Genomic DNA, 14,647 nt, shown 5'->3' on the forward strand with positions numbered 1-14,647 from the left:
AGCACTGGCAAGTTGGAGAGCGATAGTGAGTTAGAGAACGCAGACGTACCAGCGACCTGTCAAACGCTGAAGTGCTGGGGAGCGTGGACACGCTGGGAAGTGATGACGCGCTGGAGAGCCCTGGCACACTGGAGAGAATTAGCACGCTTGAGCACTGGCACACTGGAGAGCATTAGCACGCTTGAGCGCTGGAGAGCACTGGCCCACAGGAGACCTCTGGCCAGCTGGCGAGTGCTGGTGCGAAGGAGAGTACTGGCGAGTTGGAGAGCTCTGCCGAGCCGGAGAGCGTTAGCTTTGCAGGAGAGTACTGGCAAGATCGAGAGCACTGGCGTGCAGGAGAGTACTGACAAGCTGGATAGCGCTGGTTTGCAGGAGAGCGCTGGTGAGCTGGAAAGTGCTGATGTGCTTGTGAGTGCATTCGTGCTGGCAAACGTTGATGCGGTGGAAATTATGGGCGCGCTAGGGAGCACTGACGCGGTGGAGAACACTGATGCGCTGCAGAGCACTGAAAGGCTGGAGAGCGCTGACATGCTGGTGAGTGCTGACGTGCTGGTGAGTGGTACCGTGCTAGCGAGGTGACAAACCCTGATGCGCTGGAGTGTGGAAGCGCTGGAGAGTGCTGACAACCTGGACAAAGCTAGCAGGAGAGTACTAGCTACCTGGAGACGCTGGCTCTGAGGAGAGCTGGAAAGTGCTAGCACGCAAGGGAGCACTGGTGGGAAGGAGAGCGCTGGCAGAACAGCACTGCCGAGTGAGAGAGGGATGGCACGCAATAGAGTACTGGCACCCTGGCGAACTCTGGCATATGCTGATGCGGTGGAGAGCGCTACCGTGCAAGAGAGGGCTAGTGCACTGAGGAGCGCTGGTAAGCGCTAGCGCACAGGAAAAGGCTAGCACAGTAAAGAGCTCTACCGAGCGGAAGAGCGCTGGTGCGCAGTAGAGGGCTGTCGTCCTGGCGAGCGCTGGCAGGCTGGCATATGCGTATGTGCTGGAGAGCATGGGCGAGCTGGCACGCGGGAGAATACTGGCGTGAAGGAGGTCGCTGGCGAGCTGGAGAATGCTGGCGCAATAAAGAGCGCTAGTGCGCTGGAGGGAGCTGGCAAGCTCTTGTGTATTGGAGAGCGCTGGCGCGCAGGAGAGTTCCGGCACACAAGAGAATGCTGGAGCACCGGATAGATGGCAGTGGCATGTAGAAGAGCTCTGCCACGCAGGAGAACACAGGCGAGCTGGAGAGCCCTGACGTGCTAGTGAGTGCTGTGGTGCTGGCGAGCACTGGAGAGCTGGCTAACAATAATGTGCTGGAGGGCGTGAACGAGCTGGAGTCCGCTGGCACGCTGGAGAGCACTGCCAATACGATGGGTCCTGGGGCGCAGGAGAGTGCTGGCGAGCTGGAGACGCTGACGGACGGGAGAGTGCTGCCGAAATGGAGAGAGCTCACGCGCAGGAGAATGCTGGCATGCAAGAGAGCGCTGGCGCACAGGAGAGCAATGATGTCCTGGCGAGCTGGTAAACGCTGATGCACTGAAAAGCACTGAGACGCTAGAGAGCGCCGACGTGCAGGAAGGTGCTGGAGAGCACTGACATGTTGCAGAGTGATGGTGAGCTGGAGAGAGCTAGTGGGCAGGAGAGCGCTGACGAACTGAAGACTGCTGGCACGCATAATAGCGTTGGCGCGCTGGACATAGCTGGTGCGCTGGACAGAGCTGTCCCGCAGGAAACCGCTGGCGAGCTAAAGAGCGATGATGCCCTGGTGATTGCTGTCGTGCTGGGGAGGGCTGGCGTGCTGGCAAACGCTGATGCGCTGAAGAGCGTGGAAGCGCTTACATTCTGGAGAGTGCTGAGGAACTAGAGAGCACTGGCAAGTTGGAGAGCGATAGTGAGTTAGAGAACGCAGACGTACCAGCGACCTGTCAAACGCTGAAGTGCTGGGGAGCGTGGACACGCTGGGAAGTGATGACGCGCTGGAGAGCCCTGGCACACTGGAGAGAATTACAGTGAACCCTCGTTTATCGCGGTAGATAGGTTCCAGACGCGGGCGCGATAGGTGAAAATCCGCGAAGTAGTGACAGCATATTTACCTATTTATTTAACATGTATATTCGGACTTTTAAAACCTTCCCTTGTACGTAGTACTGTTAACAAACCACCCTTTAATGTACAGAACACTTAATGCATGTACTACAGCACCCTAAACTAAAACAGGCACAAATATTAAAGGCGATTTTATATCATGTGTTTCCTAAACACCTAAAAAGCACGATAAAAAATGGCAACCAATGTTTTGTTTACGTTCATCTCTGATCATAATGAAGAAACAAACTCATTTAGTGTACACATATATGTACGTATAGGTTAGTTTTTGCATCGATTATATTGATTATACAGTACTGTATGTTGATTTTTTTATTACCAATGTTTTAGTTTACGTATTTTTCTTAGGACTTCCAAATGAAATCTTTTTCTTTATGACGCCGCCTGAAACGACGGCGTGTACGCTCAGTAAACAACCACGCTCAGAACAAACAAGGCATTTAACGCGCATGATGATAGTGATAAATAATGATACAGTACATACAGTATTTACAGTAAAAGCATTTACAAAATATGTTACCTTACAAATATAAATTATACAGTACTTGTACGTAGCAAAGCAGGAAAACAATTTGAGAGAGAGAGAGAGAGAGAGAGAGAGAGAGAGAGAGAGAGAGAGAGAGAGAGAGAGAGAGAGAGAGAGAGAGAGAGAGAGAGAGAGAGATTGTTTTACGTACGTAAATGTAAATTTTAAACAAAAAAAATATGATAGGTTACAACATGTAGACTTTTAAAACCTTCCCTTTAACTTAATGCATACAGTACGTACATTACTAAACTATAAAACAGGTTAAAGTAAAAAATAAAGATTGTTACTGTACTCACCACGAAAGAAGTTCAAGAAAAACTTGAATGACGATGGCGATGAATTTGCTGCACAGTAGAAATGATGATGATGAAGCTGATGATGTGTTCTACTGTGCAGTCAATGATAGTATTTTACGTCTCTTCAGACGGAGGTGTCTTTTCCTGGGACACCTCTTCAACTTCTTCAATTTCTTCCGAAGGCGTACTAGCAGGAGGAACTGGCTCTTTTTTGCGAGGCTGAAAAAACATTGTGATCGGAAGTTGTTGCCGCTGCTTCTTTTTTCGATCCAAGAGCATCCTGTAGGGAGTCGTGATGTCATCAACCTTGTTGCAGAATTGCATCGAGCGAACCATATCCTCGTCCCACTCTTGTAACATTTCTTTCGCCTCCTTCATATGGTTGCAGAACTTGGCAAGCCGTTCTAATGTTAAGCCCGTTTCTTCGACATTTTCTTGGGTCTCTTCCTGGGTACCCTCACTCTCTTCCTCACTTGCCGATTTCGTCAGGTCTTCGAGGTCTGCGTCAGTTAGGGGCTGGGAATGGCAGTCCAACAACTCGTCGACGTCTTCAGTCGTCATGTCGCCAAACCCGTCACCCCCAATTATGGCAGCCAACTGCACAGATTTCCGTATTGCAGAGTGTTGGATTTCCGACGGAGTAAATCCCTTGTCGTCGTAAACAATATCGGGCCACAGCTTCTTCCAGCTCGCATTTACGGTTGCAGGTTTCATCTCTTGAAGTGCCTTTTGAATATTCTGCAGGCACGTGGCTATGGTGTACTGCCGCCAGTACGCCTTCAAGTTGAAGTCTTCATCCTCGTCATCTTGGGCAGCATCCACACACGCAACGAGGTCCGCCAAGGTATTCTTCGTGTAGAGGGCCTTGAACGCCCTGATAACCCCCTGGTCCATTGGTTGAATTAATGACGTGGTGTTGGGTGGCAGGAACTCAACCTGAACGCCCTCACGCGACAGGTCAGTTGCGTGTCCACCAGCGTTATCCATAAGGAGAAGGATCTTGAATGGCAAGCCCTTCTCTAAGAGATATTCATGGACTTGCGGGATGAAACACTGGTGGAACCAGTTGGAGGTCAGCATCTTCGTAATCCATGCTTTTTGATTATGCATCCAGTACACGGGAAGGAGATTCTTATTTTTATTTTTCAAAGCGCGAGGATTTTTCGACTTATAAATAAGCCCCGGCTTTAACAAAAATCCAGCAGCATTGCCACACATCACGAGGGTAACGCGATCCTTGAATGCCTTAAAGCCAGAGGCTTTGGCTTCCTCTTTGAACAGGAAAGTTCGCGACGGCATTCTCTTCCAAAACAAGCCGGTTTCATCCATATTAAAGACTTGTTCCGGCTTGTATCCACCTTCAGCGATAATGTTCTTGAAAGTCTGGTTCACGTAAGTTTCAGCAGCGGCAGTGTCAGCGGAAGCAGACTCCCCATGCAGGGAAACGCTTTTCAGGGCGAAGCGTTTCTGAAACTTCGCGAACCATCCTTTGCTTGCGGAAAAACGTTTTTCTGAGGCTGGGAATCAGTGGATGTCCCTGGTTGAGGATCATCTGCATCATCATCATCTTCAGCATGGTTGCCGTCGTCCTCTTTAGGTTCCTTTGCAGCAAAATTCTCATATAAGCTCAAAGCCTTTGTTTGGATGGTGTTCGTATCCAACGCTATGTTCTTCTTCCGGCAGTCGGCAATCCACACAGCTAAAGCACCTTCCATGCGTACGATCGTTTTATTACGCGTTGTAACGACTCGCTTCGCTGATCTGCTAAAGGTGATTGCAGCAGTCTTTCTAATGTTCGCCTCGTCCTTCTTGATGTAGCGAACGGTGGATTCGTTGATGCCAAAATGGCGGCCGGCGGCCGCGTAACTTCTACCATCTTTTAACATGTCGAGAAGCGTAACCTTCTCAGCTATCGTCATCATCCTTCGGTGGCGTTTAGGCTCACTACCAGCCTTACTAGAAGCAGAACGCTTGGGAGGCATTGTAACAGAAAGTTCAACAAAAAGTTCAACTTAAAACAGTCGCACACAGCACAGATTAAACTTCACAAAGTTAAGAACGTCTACTCAGCAATACGCGGAAAGAGAAAGTGAACGATGCAGCCCCGCGAGAACTTTGATGCTGCGGGTAGAAGATGCGGGCAAAACACCAATCACAGGCTAGATAACAAAACTTGAGTTTTGATTCGTCATCTATCAGCGCTTGAACCAATCACAACCCGTCTTAGTACTATGGCGCGTTGGTTACTCATAGAAGATGCCCCCGCGCATACTGAACGTACGTAGATTAAGTACAATACCGTAATAATAATAAATAATGATAATAATACTGTACAGTAATAATAATAATAATAATGATTAATAATAATAACAATAATAATTTTATTAACAACAACAACAATAATAATAATAATAACAATAATAATAAAAATTTACGTACGCTATTTTACGCCTCTCTCTCTCTCTCTCTCTCTCTCTCTCTCTCTCTCTCTCTCGTACGCTTACAGTATTCGAAATGTGATTTTTGCAACAAAGAATATTATTGGATGCAGTACAGTACTGTACTACGTACGTATACATACAAAAGATTCATGGAAAAGAAGCACATCCATTACAGTACACACCATTCTAATATGGTATGACTGCATCTGATTTGCGTTTCATGTTCGATTTAATTTTACTACGTACTGAATTATCGTATGATCACATTCTCTTTTCGTGTTTTATTTCTTTCTGTGCTGAATTATATATCATATGTAATGCAATGAACAATCAGTAAGAGCAGATATTACTAATTACAGTATTAATGGAATTACAGGTAACAAAATATCGTATTTGGTTATCTTCAGATTTCGCGGTATTTTCGAATTTTCCGGAAAATCCGCGATATGTATATATATATGGGTTATGGGAAAACCCCGCGAAGTGGTAAATCCGCGATTGTCGAACCGCGAAGTAGCGAGGGTTCACTGTAGCACGCTTGAGCACTGGCACACTGGAGAGCATTAGCACGCTTGAGCGCTGGAGAGCACTGGCCCACAGGAGACCTCTGGCCAGCTGGCGAGTGCTGGTGCGAAGGAGAATACTGGCGAGTTGGAGAGCTCTGCCGAGCCGGAGAGCGTTAGCGTTGCAGGAGAGTACTGGCGAGATCGAGAGCACTGGCGTGCAGGAGAGTACTGACAAGCTGGATAGCGCTGGTTTGCAGGAGAGCGCTGGTGAGCTGGAAAGTGCTGATGTGCTTGTGAGTGCATTCGTGCTGGCAAACGTTGATGCGGTGGAAATTATGGGTGCGCTAGGGAGCACTGATGCGGTGGAGAACACTGATGCGCTGCAGAGCACTGAAAGGCTGGAGAGCGCTGACATGCTGGTGAGTGCTGACGTGCTGGTGAGTGGTACCGTGCTAGCGAGGTGACAAACCCTGATGCGCTGAAGAGTATGGAAGCGCTGGGGAGTGCTGAGGCACTGGAGAGTGCTGAGGCACTGTAGAGTGCTGAGGCACTGTAGAGTGCTAGCCCGCAGGAGAGTACTAGCTACCTGGAGACGCTGGCTCTGAGGAGAGCTGGAAAGTGCTAGCACGCAAGGGAGCACTGGTGGGAAGGAGAGCGCTGCCGAGTGGGAGAGGAATGGCGTGCAATAGAGTACTGGCACCCTGGCGAGCGCTGGCATATGCTGATGCGGTGGAGAGCGCTAATGTGCAAGAGAGGGCTAGCGCACTGAAGGGCGCTGGTAAGTGCTAGCGAGCAGGAAAACGCTAGCGTAGTGAAGAGCTCTACCGAGCGGAAGAGCGCTGGGGCGCAGTAGTGCTGTCGGCCTGGCGAGCGCTGGCAAGCTGGCATACGCAGATGCACTGGAGAGCATGGACGCACTGGGGAGTGCTGGCGCGCAGAAGAACAATGGCGCAAAGGAGGTCGTTGGCGAGCTGGAGAGTGCTAGTGCATCAAAGAGCGCTAGCGCACTGGAGGGCGCTGGCAAGCTCTTGTGTACTGGAGAGCGCTGGCGAGCAGGAGAGTGCCGGCACGCAAGAGAACGCTGGAGCGCTGGATAGATGGCACTGGCATGTAGGAGAGCTCTGTCTTTGAGTACCAAAGACCGTGTCTTTGCCCTCTCGAGGAAGGATCTCTGGGTCGCAAAACCCATCGACAGCCCTCATTAGAGTCAGAACTTGCCAAAATGCATGTTCTGACTCTTGCTGGTCTCCTCCTCCTGTAGGACTTGCAGCGAAGTCTCCTTCTATCCCCAAAGGCTCTTCTTGGGGAGAGTCGCGGACATTCCCTGAGTGGCTAGTTGGCTCTATCCTAGTCCTAGTAGACGACTTAGGCAATGTTTTGGAGTCTTTAGATTCCTTCCTGGGAAGGATATAAGACTCCAACATTGATAAGGGTGGCATGTTCTTTCCAATCCCCGTTTGAGTAGATCCCTCGGCGCAAAGAGAGGTTTCCTCCATTGCTGCGATGGGGGAAAGTCTCTCTTCGCGTGATTCCCTTGGGGACAGGAAATCTTCGTCCGAAAAGGAAGGAGAGGCAATCTGAGGAATAGAAGGAACCTGCCTCGAAGGTCTGCGTGGAGTCAGATGCACCCTTGGGGAAGTGACCGCATCTGGAACTCCTCTTTTTCACTTCAAAGGGGTAGAAGAAGCCATGGATCTGGGTCCCAATTCAGAGAAGACAGGCTTGAAGGCCTGAGTTATGGCTCTGACCAGGGCACTGAACCAGGGCTGTTGGCTGACAGACGTGCTGCCAGACATACCCTTTGAAGGGAAAGGGATTGAAGGATCCCTGGGAGGAGTCACTATCATTGGTGGGTTCGCCTGTGGTAGCTTTGGGATCCTGCACCCCTCTGGAAGTTTCCCTTCTCCCACAATGCGCGTTAGTATGCGCTTGCGGGGAGGGGGAATGAGGCGATGGGGACCTTGCCGTACGTCATTCAGTAGTCACACGCACGGGAGGATATTGACGCTCTCGCGAGGGAGAATAATGGCGCTCGTGCGAGGGAGAATATCGGAGCTCGCACGCGGGAGACTGGTGGCGTGCGTGCGGGCGCGCAGGATATCATGTTGAGTGCGCAGGCCGCGGGAGAGTGTTCGCGCACGTCTGTGCCGGCCGTAGGGCGCGCGCGCAGGAGAAAGTTTCCTAGCGCGAGGGCCTGCAGTTGAACCATGTGGAGCGAGCGGAAGCGCGGGAGAATGTTGGCGCGCATCCCTTGGAGAGGATGGGCGAGTGTGCGCAGGGCGAGTGTGCGCAGGGCGAGTGTGCGCAGGGCGCGCGGATGCACGCGGGAGAAGGCTGGCGCGTTGGTATTGATTGGCGCGTGAGAAAAGACAGCATTGCTAACTACCCGGAAGTCTTGCTATCTGTTGACATTTGGCACGCAGGTTTTACCTGGCGCGTAGGATGATTCGCAGCATGGCGCACCGGAGAGTTAGATGTTGGATGCGTACGTGCGAGAGCGGGAGAGCGCTGGCGTGCAGGAGGTTGATGGCGGGCAGGTGAGCGCTGACGCTCAGGTGAGTGTTAGCGCGCAGGTGGGCGCGGGCGCGTAGGAGACTGTTGATGTGTAGGAGACTATTGGCGCGTAAGCGCAGGGTGCATGGGCGCAGTTTGCGCAGACAATACCTGACATACAGGAGAACGTGGGTGCATATGCGCATGAGGGCGCGCATAGCGCGTGATGGATCTGTGCTCCTGTTGGAGAGCATGCGCGTGTTGGCGCGTACGCTCTTGATACCCTGTGTTAGGGTTATGGTGAATATCCGCGTGTAGTGATGGGGCCTGACGAGCTACTAAAGAGCGCTCGTCAGGTCTCGTGGGCGCGCAGCGCGTATGTTGTTGGTGCGCAACAGCGTGCTTGGGTGGAGCCTTGTTAGGCCCATGTAGAAACGGCGACGGTAGGTCTGCCGGGTGGAAGGTCGACATGTCCTTTAAAAGGACGACCTTCCACCGAAGGAGGTCGCGAACAATCAGCAGAAAGGTCCAGGACCAATGCAGGAGCAGTGATGGATGATTGGTGTAGAGGCTCCTCTACGGGGGACTGCATCGAAGATGTTGAACCAAAGAGGCGCCTCCTCACCACAGCTGAAGGAAGGCCTCTATGGCAAAGAGGAAGGCAAGCCTTCCGAAAAATGCGCCCTATGGGGGCCGTTGGATCAGCAATCTGACCTTCTGCAGTCCTCCGAAGAGGCGTCTCTGTAAGTGAACTCCCCCGAGGAGAAGAAACACTAGCAGGAGAGACTGACGATGGACTTTGTTTCTCCCTCGTAGGTTGAACAGGAACGAAAGAAACTAAGCCGTCAGCTACCGTAGAGTTTGGAGTGGAAGAGGTGATGGGTGATAGCGCATTGGATACCTCTGACACCACAACGTCGACAAGAGACAGAGGATCAACCTCTGACGGTGACAACGAATGCTTGACAGCGGCACCTAATCGGATGTAGTTAAGTAAAACCTCCTTGGAGGCCAAACCCGAAAGCCAAGGAGGACCAAAGCTGAAAAAGGGAGGTTACTGACATATCCTCCGCTGGGGGGGGAGAGGTGGAGCTGCTTTGCTAGGGGAAGCAACGTCATCTCTCAAGTCCCGAGGTTGGTTAACAATACATCGGTCTACGCTACCACTCAACGGTCTCTTGAAAGAGACCGTCTGAGTGGGAGCTTCGGAGGAGGTTTGGGCAAAGGAAGAAGAGGCATGGGTTTTTCTCCTTTCAAAGCAACCTTCGAAGGAGAAATACTGTATCCCGTTTAGACTTCTTCTTCCGCCGTCGCGAAAACCTCTCCCACTGGGAAGCAGACCACTCCCTACACTCACTACACTTGTTGTTACTATCACACCGTTGGCCCCTACAAGAAGGACAAAGGGCATGAGGATCAGTCTCGACCGCCGACATGAATGTTCCACAGGGGCGGTCGGGAAACCCAGGGCAGGTGCGCATGATCGCAGAAGCCAACTTCACCTGTACAGAACTAGTAAAAGAAAAGAACAAAAGCAATTAAATGGCTGCCAATATGATGGCGAGGATGAGAGCGGACACGTCCGACCACCATCCGAGCCGAGAACAAAGTGAGCTCAAGCACAGGTGTGTGAGAGGGGGGGGTAGCAAGCTACCCTCCCCTACCCCTGCTAACTAGCGGTGTGGGTAGTAAACCCTCGTTAAAAATTAATGGCTCGTCATTTCAGCTACGCCAAAAGTAATACCCTTATTAAATAGCATGGTTTGTAGTCCAGTTACAGAACAAATGGGTAGTTAACCCTCGCTGAAATTTAATGGCTCGTCCTATCAGCTTCGCCAAAAGTAATACCTCTAATAAATTGCATAGGTTTGTATTCCAGTTACGGAACAAATGTTATTATAATTGTTCATTACTTCTCTTGTAGTATATTTCCTTTCCTCTATGGGCTATTCTTATAATTTATATGTAAATGTGCTATTCTAAGGTTGCTACTGTTCTTAATATATTATTTTCATTGTTCATTTCTTTTCTTGTAGATTATTTCCTAATTTCCTTTCCTTACTGTGCTATTTTTCCCTGTTGGAGCCCCTGAGCTCATAGCATCCTGCTTTTCCAACAAGGGCTATAGCTTAGCTTGTAATAATATCAATAATAATAATAATAATGGGGTCTTATGTAGATTTGCAGACAGGTCGTTAATTCATCCTATTTCTGACCTATCAAATAATTGTCAAGATTAACACCAATTTGGCAAATAGATTTTTATATCAACAATTTGTGAGTCTGTCAATTATAACATTTGCTACGAAGGACGGTCATTGGCCAGGATGTATTCTGTACTGAACGGCTATACTGTACAGTACTGTATAGGAAAGGGCAGAGGAGGTACATATCAGCTCTATCTTAGGTTAGGTGGACATAGCGAACATTAGGCTGAGACAGGAGCCTTTGTAGTATGTTGGAACAAACCAGGAGTAACATTTCGGGGTGTATGCATGATGACGGCCAACTAAGAATATGGCACTGTTAGGGGGGGGGGGTGACAGAGGGGGGCTAACATAAGGCAAGTAGGTAAGGACACAGCTTGTAGGTTACATAAGGGGGGGGGGAGAATTTAAGTTAGTTGGTGTTCAATTTTATTGCATGAGGGAGGAATTGGCTGCTAATATGAAAAGGCTCCAATATTTTAAAAAGACATTTTAAAAAGGGAAACAAAAATAAGAACATCACCTAACCTAACAAAGGAGCTGTATCCTTCCCTACCAGGGGGGAGAGGGGTAGACCCCATTACACTACCGTAACTTTACCCTACCCGAGGACAAAGTCTCAAATCTGTGCTTGCTTCCCAGCTGGATTCACTCCTGGCCATGTAATACTGAATTGTATTTAGCAAATTCAAGTACATTCTGGACTACCACGTCTGACTACACTGGCACCGCTACATTTCCTCGTTGATATCTCAACAACACTGAAATTCCTCGTTGCTCTCCACACAACACTGTAATTGTGGGCACACTACTAGAAGAAGCGTAGAAGGTGCTGCATTTTGCTGCTTTTCAATACTGAATTATAATTAGTATATTGTAAAACTACCTTTATATTATCATATTTTAGTCAGACATTTTTCCCATAATGAGTTTATTTGATAAGATATATTACGTTCTTTCTAACTACATTCACCCCTATATTAAAAAATACATTTATATATAAACAATAAAGCACAGATTCATTGTTGATATAAACTTACGTTGTAAATAAAAGCAAAATTTCTTTAATATAAGAAATCGTCATAAGATAATTTAACCACAGTGGACATCTAGATGAATGACATTGCTTAGGAATGGGAAAAAATGTCGTACAGAGTCACACTTGGTATACGAATATCTACATAAAATTGCATTTATATTGTATCTATTTAGGTGTAAAAGGTAGATTATACATATTTGTATTCATTTTATCTTAACTTTAGAATCTAGTTTATTTTCATAAGGATTTTAAAAGTTAATATTTGGTCGTGCGTCTGACAGTGAAATTCTAATGTTTTGATTCGACGTTTTTTTTTTTCAAAAGAAATCGTTTCATGGCGGACTGAGAGAGAGAGAGAGAGAGAGAGAGAGAGAGAGAGATGGGCTTATTGTTAAATATGCACCCATATTTAGAAAAGTTACGAAACATCATAAAAATAATCTAATAACCTAGTAATCAATTTAGGTAATACTTTTAATGATAAGAAATACTTACTTACTTTGATGGCTGCTTTTCCGGTCCCATACAGCAGGGAAACCTCATTCTCTACAGGACCTCCACTGTCGTTTTACCTTGTTCGTTCACAGTATTTATCTTTTCAAGTCACATTTACTGTTAAATCGTCACTGTCAAAAGACCCGTGAAATAAGAAAGTCTTGAAAGCCTTAATGTCTTCAATCATTCGAATGTTTCTTGGGAGCTTAACATATAGTCTCGGGACCGCATATCTAAAGGCTCTGGAGCCTAAAGGAGAAATATATTTAGGTTCCAACAGTTTGATGCCATTTTGTAACTATTCTCGTGTCGACAGGATTTGTTGGCTGCGCAATATGTAGCAATTCTCTTAAGTATTTTGGACGCCCTGTTCTGATAACTTGGTGGTTTATTGTACATATTTTAAATTCAATTCTTGCTTTAATCGGCAGTCAGAGTAAATAGATTAGTATAGGGGTGATCTTCTCTCTAGGTGGGACACCTTTTATCAGTCTTGCTCCTCTGTTTATTATGTTTTGTAATTTCTTAAGTTGCACTTTTGGTAAATTGTAGTAGATAGGCTTGCAGTAGTCAATCCTGGTAATAACACAGTTTATCACAAGTTTCTTTACAAAATTTTCGTTCAATTACTTTTTTTATAAACGCAAAATTTCTTAGGTAATAACAAGCAGTTTTTTTTTTTCTTATTACATTATTTACTTGGGCATTTAGAGACAGGTTACAGTCAAGAAATACACCTAGGTTTCGAACTTTACTAGATATCGGCACCGAGTCATTATTTATGTTCATTTGAATATCACCTAAGCTTCTCGCGCTGTTTCTCTTGCCCACCACCATGAATTCAGTTTTGTTCTGATTTAATTTCAGTTGTTTGAATGTCATCCATTCTTTAACACTATCAAGGATTCGGTTTAGAGTTTCAGTAGTGTCATGTATATCATTTATGGAGAAGTAAATTTGTGTGTCATCTGCAAATAGTTTAAACCTCACGCCCTGCCTTTGTAGCATTTTCGATAGACCAATAGTATAGATGCAGAATAAGATTGGGCCAAGTACACTCCCTTGGAGTACCCCTCTGTTTAAGGGTTCATATAATGAATAAGAGTTTCCAATTTGTACACAGTAATTTCTACCAACCAAGTAGTCTTTTAGGTATTCGAAAGCTTAACTGAAACAAATTTTAATGGTTAAATGGTAGCACATATAGATGTGTGTGTACACACACACACACCACACACATACATTTATATATATATATATATATATATATATATATATATATATATATATATATATATATATATATATATATATATATACATATATATATATATATATATACATATATATATATATATATATATATATATATATATATATATATATATATATATATATATATATATATATTCCAGTAGCTGCCATCGTAAGTGAACAGTACGCATTGTAAAATGTTAAATGCTCCCGAATGAACATTATATAATGACTGTGGAGGTCCTGTAGAGCAGTGTTTCTCAACGTGGGCCATATGGTCCCCTTGGGGGCCATGAGAATTTTTCAGGGGCCACAAGACAAAATTGGAAAAATGGGGGGCCATGGGGGGGGGCACAGAAAATTTAGGACCCACAAAATATATAAATGTGTAATATTTTGAAATAAATCATTATTATGCTTCCAATATTCTGTTTATCATGCTTGACTTTAGTTTAAACATCATTCAATTCAATATACAGTACCAGGTAATTTTTGCAGACAGTGAAATATGTGCCTGCTATGTATGACCTCACTCTCAAATGAAAGTATGCGTCCCAGCAAACTGAAAAAGCATCTGGAGACTGCACATAAAGACAAGAAAGACAAGCGGCTAGATTTCTTCAAAAAATTACTTGATGAGTTCCAAGGAAGGATGACAGTGAATCATATGTTTACCCAAAAAGTGGCAAAAGTAGATAGAGGGATGTTGGCTTCTTACAAGAGAGCAAATTTGATTGCAAAAGCAGGTAAGCCTCATACTATCGATGAATCTCTGATCATGCCGTCTGTGGCTGTAGTGCTTTCAACAGTCATGAATCAGAGTCCACAAGAGGTAACTAGTGTTATTCCTCTGAGCAACTCCTCAGTATCACGCCGCATTGATGAGATGGCAGCTGATGTTGAAAGCCAATTAGTCTCAAAACTGCAGGTGAATGAATTCTCGCTTCATCTCGACGAATCAACTTTACCTGATAATTTTGCTCTTCTGGTGGTATTTGTCTGGTTTCTTGATGTTCATGAAATATGTCAAGAAATGCTTTTCGCATTGAAATTAACGAATGACACTAAAGGTGAATCCATCTTCAAAAAACTTGAGGTCTATTTTGAGGGGAATAACATTACACTCAAGAACATTGTGGCTTGTGCAACAGATGGCGCTGCTGTTATGATTGGAAGGTATCAGGGATTCAGTGCTTACTTAAAAAAAGCTGTTTCTAATGTCGTTTGTGTGCACTGTGTTGTTCACTGGCAGCACCTGGTTGCCAAAAACCTAGCAGGACGTCTGCATGAAGCACT

The 14,647-nt window shown here is 46.3% G+C and overlaps 1 protein-coding gene across 1 annotated transcript in view; it reads right to left on the reverse strand.

Moving 5' to 3' along the window:
• The window catches only part of LOC137637311 (zinc finger protein OZF-like), a 222,055-nt gene extending 210,744 nt beyond the window's left edge, over positions 1-11,311 (reverse strand). Inside the window, exon 1 of the mRNA XM_068369549.1 lies at positions 11,169-11,311. The gene's annotated coding sequence lies outside the window, so the exon portion shown is untranslated. The remainder of the gene's footprint in view (positions 1-11,168) is intronic.
• Between the last annotated feature and the right edge of the window lie 3,336 nt (positions 11,312-14,647).

Source organism: Palaemon carinicauda, unplaced genomic scaffold (assembly GCF_036898095.1).
Source record: "Palaemon carinicauda isolate YSFRI2023 unplaced genomic scaffold, ASM3689809v2 scaffold65, whole genome shotgun sequence".
Taxonomy (NCBI): Eukaryota; Metazoa; Arthropoda; class Malacostraca; order Decapoda; family Palaemonidae; genus Palaemon; species Palaemon carinicauda.